The sequence below is a fragment of the Tenrec ecaudatus genome, chromosome 6, assembly GCF_050624435.1.
Source record: "Tenrec ecaudatus isolate mTenEca1 chromosome 6, mTenEca1.hap1, whole genome shotgun sequence".
Lineage (NCBI taxonomy): Eukaryota > Metazoa > Chordata > Mammalia > Afrosoricida > Tenrecidae > Tenrec > Tenrec ecaudatus.
In genome coordinates this window covers 43,235,367-43,247,322 of record NC_134535.1, presented here as the reverse complement: position 1 = coordinate 43,247,322, position 11,956 = coordinate 43,235,367, and the positions used below count along the sequence as shown (strand labels likewise).

The window sequence follows — 11,956 nt, the reverse complement described above, 5'->3', positions numbered from 1 at the left end:
ATGGTAGTTCAAAAGCGTGAATTCCTCTGCTGTCTTTCCTATTTATTGTCCAGCTTTCACAAATATATTAGGCAATTGAAAATACTATAGACTGGGTCAAGAACACCTCGTCTTCAAAGGGACATCTTTGCTCTTACTATTTTAAAGAGGTATTCTGCAGCAAATTTGCTCAATATCATGTCTTTTGAGTTCTTAAATGCTATTTCTATGAGCCCTGACTGTAAGAATCCTTGACGACTTAAAATTTTCCTCCTTTTATCATGATGTTTGCTCTTTGATCATGATAGTGCAGTTGCCAACACTGGGTTGCAACACTGAGTTGGAATTTACATTCAAGGCTTTATTTGTTGATCTTCAACAGCAAGTGCTTTAAATCCACCTCACTTTCAGCAAGAAGGTTGTTTCAACTGTAGCTCACAGATTGTAAATAAGTTTTTCCCAATTCTGACACTACATTGTTCTACATATAATCTACATATTTGCTCAGGCTGCAGATTGAATAATTCGGTAAAATGGTGCTCCTGATGCAAACCATAAAGTATTCTGTGAACCATAAAGTATTTCCTTTTTCTACTGGAAGGAATGTTCCTTGGTCCAGGTACAGTTTCCACATGAGCACAATGAAATGTTCTGGAATTTCCATGCCTCTCAATGATATTCAGAATTCATTATGATCTACTCATTTGAATGCCTTTGCATAATCAATGAAATACAAACAAATACCTTTCTGGCACTCTCTGCTTTCAGTCAGGATCCATCTGACGTAGGCAGTGATGTCTGTTGTGCCAAGTCCTCTTCTGAAGCCAGCTTGAATTTCTGGCAGCTCTCTGTTCAGGTCCTGCTGCCACCACTGTTGAGTGATCTTCAGCAATATATATATATATATTGGCATGTTGTGGGAATATAAAGAGACTTTTCCCCAGCTTTGTCTCCCCCCCAAAGACATGCCAAACATAAGAGGCTTTTTGCCAGCATATGGTGGGAGGTCAGATGCTTGGAGACATCCTCCCTGAAGGCAGTCAGTTGCCAGACAACTATCTGGACCCACCACAGGTAGGCCCCACTCCCTACTGTTAAGGACAATGGGCTACTTCTAGTCTGGTTCCTGTAGGTGGAGTTTACACCTTACTGATAAAGGTTTCTATGGAGATCCAGAGAACAGGTCAAACCTGCTCAGTGACATCCAAAGTTAGGCTGCCATCCTGACTCTAGGATCCACCCTTCTTGTCACATGTGTGCCCCCAATCCCTCCCCTTCCTATTATGTGTATATCCCTAGATTGTCCCCCTCTCTTTACTGTATAACCCATAGTGCAAGCCCTTCCTGTGACGTATGTCTTTACCTGTAATTGGTGGGCTTGCATGCCCCCCAAAGATATTTAAGCCTTGGTTAGCAATAAAGATCCTCCTTGGCCTCGGCTCTCCCTTCCTCTCCCCTGGTCCTCTCTCCCCTGTTCCCGTTCCCCTTGTGTTCCTTCCCCTCCCCCTCTCTCTGCCCTCAGGTCTCCCATCTCCACGTGGACCACCAAGAGGGGCTGAAGTGAGCATGCTACCATCAGATGTGTCTGACTCCATTATTTCAATCTCTCTTTTGTCTCTCATGCTCTCTATGAATTTATTATATATATATATATATATATATATATATATACTGCACAGTTGTGCCTATTGAACCCATGATTATTGTGGGGTCTGGCCTTTCTCCCATAGCATGTGATATGAATAATATTGTTTGATAATTTCCACATTGTTGGGTCATCATTCTTTGGAATGAGCCCTATCATAGTTAGGTTTATTGTGCCAACTAGGCTTCCATAGGAACATGTGGGCAGAGTTTAATCAGGTTGAAGTTCGACTGGAGGGCAACGAGTTAAATGGCTTTCTAAGGCAAGCCCCTCCCACCCCCTTCCCTCTTTTTCCCTGGCGTCTGCTGCCTGAGCTAGTCCTTTGCCTCAAAATTGTGCTGTGCTCCTGTGGGCAGAGCCAACCCATGGATCCTGTTGCCTTGCCTGGCATGAATCACTAAGGGCTTGAGGTTCCATAGAGACCTGCTTCATCATGCTTCTTACTTTCTTCAATTATGGTATTCTCAATTTCCTCCCACATCTCAATAGGACTTCTGTCTTAGTGTCCAGTGTGTCAAATCTGTTCTTGACATGTTCTCTGAATTCAGGTGGGATAGACTCAACCTGATATTTTGCCTCCCTTATTTTGTTTCAATTTTCTTCAGTATCAACCTGAACTTATTTATGAGCAATTGATGGTCTTTCCTATACTTGGCCCCTGGACCTATTTGACTACTGTTATTGAGCTTCTCCATCATCTTTTCCCTGAGAGAGAGACCATTTAATTTCTGGATATTTTTTCCAGTGAAGTCCATGAGTACAGTAATTATTGTGTTGCTGATAAAAGGACCAATAAGGGGATCAGCGATACTAGGAGGGTAAGAAGGGGGCAATTAGGGGGAACCAATTACAATGGTAGATGTGTGGCCCACATCTGAGGGGAACAGACAGCAGAAAAGTGGGTGAAGTGAGACAGTAGTCAGTGTAAAACATGAAGAAAATATATAAACTATCAAGGGGACATGGGGGAAGAAGGATGAGGGAGGGAGGGGAAATATGAGGAACCAGGGGCTCAAGTAGAAAGAAAATGTTTTGAAAAAGATGATGACAACATATGTACAGATGTGTTTGACACAATGGATATACGTATGGATTGTGATAAGAGCTATGAGTCCCCAATAAAATAAAATAAAAAGGTATTTGTTGGAAGAAGTTGTTCAAAATTCTATCATGTTTTTCAAAAATTCTATCATGAGACATACACTTTTGTTTCTATCACGAAGACTCTATTTTCCAACTACCTTTTTTTCTCTCTGTTTTCAGCTTTCCCATTTCAATCACCAATTGTCAATTTCAATGTATCTTGATTGCATATTTGATCAATTTCAGACAGAAGAAGTTGGTAGAATTATTCAGTTTTATCATCACTGGTTTTAGTGTTTGGTATATAACTGAATAATACTATCTATAACTTCAATTCCTTGCATATATATATTATCCCACCACAGACAGCATTGTACTTCAAGATATATCTTGAAATCTTCATTTTGTCTATGAAAGTGATGCATTTCCTCTTGAATGTTTCATTCCTTACATATTCAATGATATTCACAAGGCCAGAGCCAGTTGATTAAAGTTCACTAATGCCTAAGATATTAATCTTACACATTCCAATTTGTTATTGATGACTTCCAATTTTCCTAGAATCATACTTAGTACATTCCATTTTCCTATTATTAGATAATGATAGTTTTTCTTCTCATTTGAGTTGTACCCCATCAGCAAATGAAAGCTTCACTCCATCCAATCATGATTCAAGCTTCACTCCATCCAATCAACTCTTTCTGGAGCGGGCAGCTCTTCCAATCAGAGGGGCTCATCTAATGCTACTGTATCTGACAACATTTTACTGATATTTATAAGGTTTCCTGTGACTAATGCCTTAGAACTGGGCAGCCTATTCCTTCCTTACAGTCTGTTCTTAAGCAAGGAGTTTTACTAAAACCTTTGGTAACTTGGCTGCTATGCAATATACTGTGACACAGCTTCCAGGAGCAGAGCCACACGCAAGGCACCACATGACAGCAAAATGACAGACACGTGGTGGGCACATACTTTAGAAAATTGTTGCCCCTAACGTTTTCATTCAACAATGGCAACATATTTTTATACAGTAAACCAATTCTATTTTAGGAATTCAGGTTTAAAAGTAACAATAAAAAGAATAAGAAAGTATAACAACTTGTACGTAGCCCCACACTGCTCTGTTGGCTTTGCTTGTGCTATATTTTTAGATGGATAATGACAACAAAGACACGCATGAGCCTTAAGTAAAAGAAAAGAACATTTACTTTACTGAAACAGTGAAGTATTTATGTTTATGAAAAAAACAACCACCAATAAAAACACAACTTCCAACCAAGTATCTCACTGTTCTGGCAAGAATTCATCACCGTAGGCAACTAAAATAATGATCTGCTTTAATTTATATATTTCTATGTAGAATGTTATAATCTAGCTAAGTAACATCTGACACAATGAATTATAGGGTTATTATATTACAAGTGTGGTTCCCATGAGGTAGAATATAGACAAACCTCCAAAAATGTATTATGAGTGACATCTAAACCAAAATAAGTAGCGTGAATACACACACACATACATGTGGATAGGGATATGTATATATCCCCATAAGGTAAATGGTATTTTATTGATATTTGCACACATACTGTTAATTAAAATGTTTTGAGACTGTTAATGAGTGAGTATAATCTACTTTTTGTTCTGAGAGAGTTTAAAGGGGTTAAAAAAACCTTAAAAATTAAAAAGGAGGGGAGGGTGGGGGGAGAAAAGGGAAATCGTTCACAAGGATCAAACTAGAATTCCCTCACAGGATGATGAATACAGAAAAATGGGTGAGGGGCAACGGAGGATATGTAAGATATGGGAAAAATAATCTATAACTTATCAAGGGTTCATGAGGGAGGGAGGGCAGGAGAGAGAGGGGTAGAAATGGGGAGCTGATATCAGGGGCTCAAGTGGGAAGAGAATGCTTTGAAAATGATGTCAGCATATGTACAAATGTGCTAGACACATTGGAGGAATGTATGGATTGTGATGAAATGTAAGATTCCTAAGTAAAGTTGTTTTTAAAAAAAAGAAAAAGGAAGAAATATTATAGTTAAAGAAATGATTAGAAACCTAAGCCTTTAAATGTGTTTAAAAGTTAAATTTGTCAGGCTTAGTACTTCAATAGATATTAAATAATTGGACCTTGAAAGGGGAATTAAAATATGCCAACTCATAATTTTCAAACAGACAAATGAGGAAAAGTTCTCAGCACCTGTAAGGCATCATACTATTCCCTTTGAACATAAACACTGTGCAAATAATATTAATTATTCATTTTTAGTTCTATCAGTACTCTGGTGTCAACTGCCTCCAAGGTGTAGAAAATTGTATTATTTACTTAATACACCAAAATTTGATGTGAAAATTTGCTTTCTTGTTGCCATCATCCCTCTGTTATCAAATTATCATATTGTCATCTCTCTATTATATTTTTAGTCACTACCTCTTCCAACTCTCAACTCTCATTTCTTCTTCATCGTGAGAATGATTAAAGGTATTTTAGAAATAATTCCTTATTAATAGTCCGAGTGTCATAAAAGTTTAGAATGCATTCACTTTCCAGATTTCAGATACTCTAATTTGCTTTAGTCTTTTCATAGGAACTATCACTTAGATTAATGCTTATCATATTATAATTTTATATGTAATATTTGCAAAGCTGAAGCTGTTATTTAGTCCCAGCTGGCAAACTAATCCAAATTGGCAAAAAAAAAAGAACCAAAATTCTCCCTATTTTCAGATAATATGATGATACACATAAAAACAAAACAACTCAGCAACAATATTAATGGAATCAATTGAAAAATTCAGTACAATATTAAAACACAAAAATCAGTCAGATTCCTCTATGTCAGTGTTTCCTAAAATAAGCTCTCCCACCCCCTGAAGGACTCTGGGAAGATCCAGTGGAGCTGGAAAAGCAGCTCCTTGTACTTTTTCCTGTATAATGGGCAATAATCCAGAATGTTTAACTGACAAGAGTTCACTGAGCGACTTTTTTATCCCTTTTGAAAAGGGGGCAGTAGGCTAAATTAGGTTGAGACCTATGCTCTTTACTAATAAAGAGAACTCTGAAGAGACACCAAGAAACAAGAACCTGCTCAGTGTGGTTGTTAGATGCCACGAGACAGAGCTGGTCATCAGAGACACCTAAGCACAGCAGAAAGAAACGTTACATGGTCCTGTGCCCTCCCCACCATGGTTCCTATGCCTGAGCCCATTGTTGCAGCCACCATGTCACATTTCCAGTGTCCCTGACTCCAGGGCCCCCTCCTCAGGACTATCTGTGACAGTGCTCTGCTTCCATTCCTTCAGCCGCCAGTCGCTAACAACGTTTGGAAGCTGTGAATGAGATTTTCAGAGGCTCCTGGAAGTGGGGAGCAGAGTCCTTTGTGGTCTGCTCTTAGTCTGGAAGTTTCGCAGAAACCTGTTCACTTTGAAAAGCTTCCAGCATCATAGCAACACACACGCATGTGACAAACACAGACAAGTGGCCGAACATTTCCAATAGCCACTCAAAGTATGAAATACTTAGGAATATATCTCACCAGACAAAGGGCCTATACAAACAAAATGAGAAAATATTACCTCAAGAAACAAAAATAGGTCTTCATAGATGGAAGAAATTTGGGAGATTTAACATTATACACTGCTGGTAGGACAGTAAAATGATGCAACTACTGGGGAGAACAATATTTGTCATTACTGACATAGTAGACTGTTCGAACGCCAGACTCAAAATGCCAGTACCAATTCACTTCAGCTAATTAATGCCTAAGGTATTGATTTTTGTGCATTCAATTTCCTTTTCACTTCCTTCAATTTTCCTAGTTTCATGTCCATGCATTTAATTATTAATGAGTGTTGGCAGCTGTTTCTTCTCATCTTGAGTGTTTCCATATGGGCTTCCTTTAAAAGTTGGAAATAGATATACCATATGACTCAGAATTCTCTCTGATTGGCATCTATTTTATTAAAAAAAAGCTGTTTCATGAGTAGATATATGCACACCCATGCTCACTGCAGCTCTATTCATAATAGCCAAAAGATGAAAACAGCCAAAAGCTTCATCAAAGAAAGAATGAGAGGCAAAATCAAGTATTTGCACAAATGGAATACTATGCAACATCAAAAAAATATTAGTGGTGAACCTGAAAGAGATTATGCTGAGTGAAATTAGTCAATCAGCAAAGAACAAAAATTGTATGAGATAACTATTTTAGATAAGCAGGAAAAGAGAGGGGAGTCACTAAAAGAAACATCCTTTTATGACTGGCATGTTTGAAGTGAAGATAAATTACTGACTAGAGAGTAGACATGCTAATTTAGGTGAAGAAGAAATCAATATACAAAAAAAGGTGATTAGCAAAAAATGCCGAAAGCAGGAGAGGACATGGAGAAGATTGTAAGAATTAAAAGCAAGCACAGAAAATCCTGCTTTCGACACAATAAGCCTGCAGTGCTGATGATCGTCGAGTGCATACATGGATAAGGCTGGATGCATATGGAAGGAAGAGTGAGACGAACCCCACAGAAAACATGAGAACAAATAAACAAAATAACATACTCACTGCCAGCAAGTCAGTACCAACTCCTAGTGACCCTAGAGGACAGGGTAGAACTGGCCCTGTGGGTTTTTGAGACTCTAGCTAACTCTTTATGAGAGGAGAAAGCCCTGTCTTTCTCCTGGGCCTATCCCTACTATATTGTATATAGGTTTGACATAGAATATTTGTACATGTGTACTTACAAACACATTATATAGATTCATGAAGGTGGTAAAGTAGATAGAGGGAAGAATTTTGAAAATTTCTTATGTACAACAGACATCTTGAGAGAAGGAGTTACTGGGCCTGATGGCTCAGGACTATGGTACTGAGGGAAGCCAATGTCAATTGGCATAAGAAAGTCTACGAAGACAATGTTCTATATCAGCAGTTCTCAACCTGTGAGTTGCGACCCTTTTGGGGTTCGATCGACCCTTTCACAGGGGTTGCTTCAGAAAACACATATTTCCTATGGTCTTAGGAACCGAGACACTGCCTCTCTCTATCCATCTCCAGGCGGGTCCGCCCACACGCAGATACGCCCACATACGAGTACCTGGTGTGAAGACTGTTACCCATGCTACACTATGCTTCAGGACAAAATTTTATTTATTTGTCATTAGAAAGCAATATTATACAATATATATAAAGAAATATTATTTTGTGATTAATCACTGTGCTTTCATGATGTTCATTTTGTCACAATGAAAATACATCCTGCATATCAGATATTTACATTAGGATTCATAACAGGAGCAAAATTACAGCCATGAAGTAACAACGGCAATAATGTTATGGTTGGGGGTCACCACCGCCTGAGGAACTGTATGAAAGGGTCACGGCCTGAGGAAGGTGGAGAACCCCTGACCTATACGCTACTTCGGCGAGTAGCAACTGGGATCTTAGCGTTCCTAACCTTGTCCAGAGGGAAGAAGCGTGAGGAAAGTCGCAGGTGCATGGAAACAATCCAGTGACTGACGCAGCATGTTCACGTCAGCCCCCAGGAATCTCGGAGCAGAAGACCTAGATTCTACCATTCTACAACTACCAGTTGCTTGGAAAGGAATCGCATGTAAAAGTGCTGAACAGAGAGGAGAACTGTGTGAAGCAAAATCCCAAATCATAGAAATGACCACGCTTACTGCTTCGAGAGACTGAGGGACTAGGGTCATTCTGCAGTCTGGACATTAACTCACCCTCACAGCTCAAGTTGTAGCCAAATAGTAAATAACAAGGAGAGAAGTAAAACCTTAGACTATCTGTCAACGAGCTGAGATCAAAAGGGCAGCATTTACCCCAGGAGAACGCTCAGAAGGGTTAGAAAAGAAGGAAGAAGGCCGGAGCAGATGCAGGTGCCGGACGCGGTGCTGCGTCGTGGGAATGGCAACAAGTGACATGCTATAAATTCGTATCAATCATTTCATGGAAAACTGATCTGTCCTGGAAACCCTCACCCAATTCATAAGAAAAGTTGTTTTGTTGTAGTTTTAAAGGAGGCAGATACTGGAAACAATAAATATAACAAAGGGTAATGGAATTTTTCCACTAACTTTTGAACCTCCCCTACTGGTGTGTGGGGGTATACAGATACAAACACTCACACGCATGGCAAGCCTTTAGGAGAGGGTAGAACTGCCCCCATGGGTTTCTGAGATACACACACATCCACACACATCCACTGGTATGGAGCCGAGTCTGCGTCATACTTCCTCTGTATGTGGTTTCTGTGGCGGTAACTCTCTGCTAAGGCAGGTAGCAGGTAAGCCGAACTGCTGACCTTGAAGTTAGCACTCCAATGCTTAGTCTGCAGTGCCACCAGGGTCTCTTAAGAGAGAGACAGACAGACAGAAAGACAGTAAAATAGTTTATCTCTCTCTATGAGGCCTATTTTATCTCTAGATTTCACATAAAACTTGACGTCAGGTGCATTTATTTGAAATATTTACATATACCCTCACAAATATATGTAATAATTTTGCTTTAATAGGTTAAAAATCCTATGAAGTGTTCAAGATAGTAAAAACCTTTCCCTTTTTATCTCATTCCAACCCATTTGTGGCAGTGACTGGCTAATTTATTCTGTAACTGTATTTTCCATAACATCAAAACTAATTTTCTGTGAAAATAAGGTGACCAGAAAAACACTCAGGGCTTAGAACTAATTATATAAAATCCTAGAGCACCTTGATTAGCATCTCCTACGATGAATATATAAACAACTATTATCCAATGTTTTCTCTGCAATGCCTGTGTACAAACAAAATAAACACAACTCTCTCCAAAAATAAAATGATTAGCACTAATTATGGACAGCTGTTTACTGGGGGAAGGAAACATGATAATTAGAGGGATGTGTGCAGGTAAGTTATGGGAAAGGCAAATAAAAGTTTTATTCATCGCTCAGAAGGATTCCGTGGTGTGAGAACTGAGCGAGTAGAAAGGATTTGGTGATACTAGTAAAACGAAGGCTCAATAACTTTAATGTAGCTTGGTTTCGCTCCGGAATTCCACCTCGAGCGGCAATGTGACAGCCGCAAAATGATTGATTTCCTTTCTTCAAAAACAAGATGGATCCATTCCTCCGAAATTAACCTCAGTGAATGACTGACTTCAGACACTGAGCCACTCATGTTGACTACAGGGTCCCTGCAGAGTGTGGTATAATGATGGAGAAAGAAACACACGAGCTGCTCTTTTTATGGGGCGGTCACAAAACAAAGCTGTGTCTCAGAAGAAGGTTAATGTTCTACAAGTACGGGTAACACTGGCTGGCACACATTTTGGTGTCTCAGATGTTGGATTTGTTCTGGGTATATGTGACTTGCGGGTTCCATAAAATGGCACCAGTTGACAAAGCATATGTTATATACTGTACTATTCCCTTCACTCTGCTCGCCCACTTAAAACAATCAGATAATTTAAATATAGCATTAGCCAGCCTTAGTTAGAGGAGGTACGTGCTGGCTTTATTTAAAGAAGTCTGTGTTATACTCACTGTTTAGGTCTGGGTATACTTCACTTGGTGTCCTTAGATTCAGAGATATATGTAAACAGTGCAAATGACCTTGGAATTTTCAAGTATTATTTCACTTTTATTAGGAACTGAAAAGCAGGCAGTTCCAATTTGTTATCTTACAAAAGGACCACAAGTAAGAGTTACGGTACAATAAATAAGGCGCCCCGATGGCGGTAGTGGGTTATGCAACAAGTAAATTACATCATTACATAACTGCCAGGATTTATCATTACAAACTGCCAAATCCCTGAAAATGACCCAGTCAGACTGATACATTACCTTAAGTAACATAGCCAATGTTGCACTTACCTAGCAATTTGGCATCTGCTAATGCCAGGTATATATTGTTAATGCACACACTAGGTATGCATTTGTTGTTGATTTTACTATTGCTGTAGATGTGAAATTATTTTTAATTAAATCCTGCTGACTTGGTTCCCTCCCACTTACCCTTGGCCAGCTGCCTTCTTGTAGGACATAAACTACACATCCATTTCCAATGACCATGCCTATTGCATCTTTTTCCCCCAACTTTAAAAAAATAAGTTTATTGGGAGCGCTTACAGATATTGTAACAGTCCATAATTCAATTACATCAAGAATAATTGCATAATTGCTGCTACCATCAGTTTCAAAACATTTTCTTTCTTCTTGTACTTTTTCATATCAGCTCCTCTTTATCCCCTCTCCCACACCCTACCCCCAAGAACCTTATTATTATATATATATTATATTATATATTATTTACCATATCTTACACCATCCAATGTATCTGTTCATCTACAATTCGTTCCCCTCAAGTGGGGTTATACAGAACAGTTCCCCCTTTCCACCCTCTTCTACCACCTCCTCTCTTCCCCTTCCCTCAGGGAATCATTACTCTCATTACTGTTTCTTATGGATATATCTATCTTGGATTTCATATATCAACTAACTTAATTATACATATAAGCATACACAGGTTTAATAAGATTAATGAGGTAAAACAAATAAAAACCATACTATAAGGGGAGGAAATATTAAAGAACTAGAGGAGAGTTATGTGTTTCATCATTGCTATGCTGCACCCTGGATATGTTATCCCTTCCATGTGGCCTCCTGTGAGGGAGTACAGATGGGTACTGCGTCTCTCCACTTTGTCTACACTCCTTCAGGTCAATTTGATTGCTTCTTTTTCTTTAACAAACAAAAAGGCATTTATTCTATAGGCTATGTTTCTTCCAACTGAACTGGCCACTCCCCTCTGGGGTACGGAATAGCCAACAGACCATAGGAAGACATAGCTCTTGGCTCCTGTTTGAAACCAAAAGCTACTGTAAACCATTGGTCTTGATTCAGGGCCTAACAATTTGATTGCTTCTTAGGTTAAAAATAATTCATGCAATTCACTCTTGATCAGTAAGATAGTTAATATTTATTTTTGTCTTGATTATAAATAGAAGTTTCATTTTATTTTATGAAAGAATTATTGAAGAAGACCTAAACCTTTAGTACAGATATTGTGACAGTAGAGAAATCTTCCTATTCTCCGTATTTTAAGTTACTTTTTATTACTTCACCATGGCATGTACATCCATAATTCTAAGTATGAAAATGTCAATAATGCACTCTGCAAGAAAGTAAGGATGTTACTTTGGGGAGTAAGGTATGCCTGACCCAAGCTATGGCATTTTCCATTGCCTCAAATGCATGTGAAAG

The 11,956-nt window shown here is 38.9% G+C and overlaps 1 non-coding gene across 1 annotated transcript; it reads right to left on the bottom strand.

Moving 5' to 3' along the window:
• Positions 1 to 11,467: 11,467 nt before the first annotated feature.
• On the bottom strand, positions 11,468 to 11,602 carry LOC142452199 (small nucleolar RNA SNORA2/SNORA34 family). The gene has a single exon (XR_012785230.1). It is a non-coding gene; the product is annotated as a small nucleolar RNA SNORA2/SNORA34 family (small nucleolar RNA).
• Positions 11,603 to 11,956: the final 354 nt, after the last annotated feature.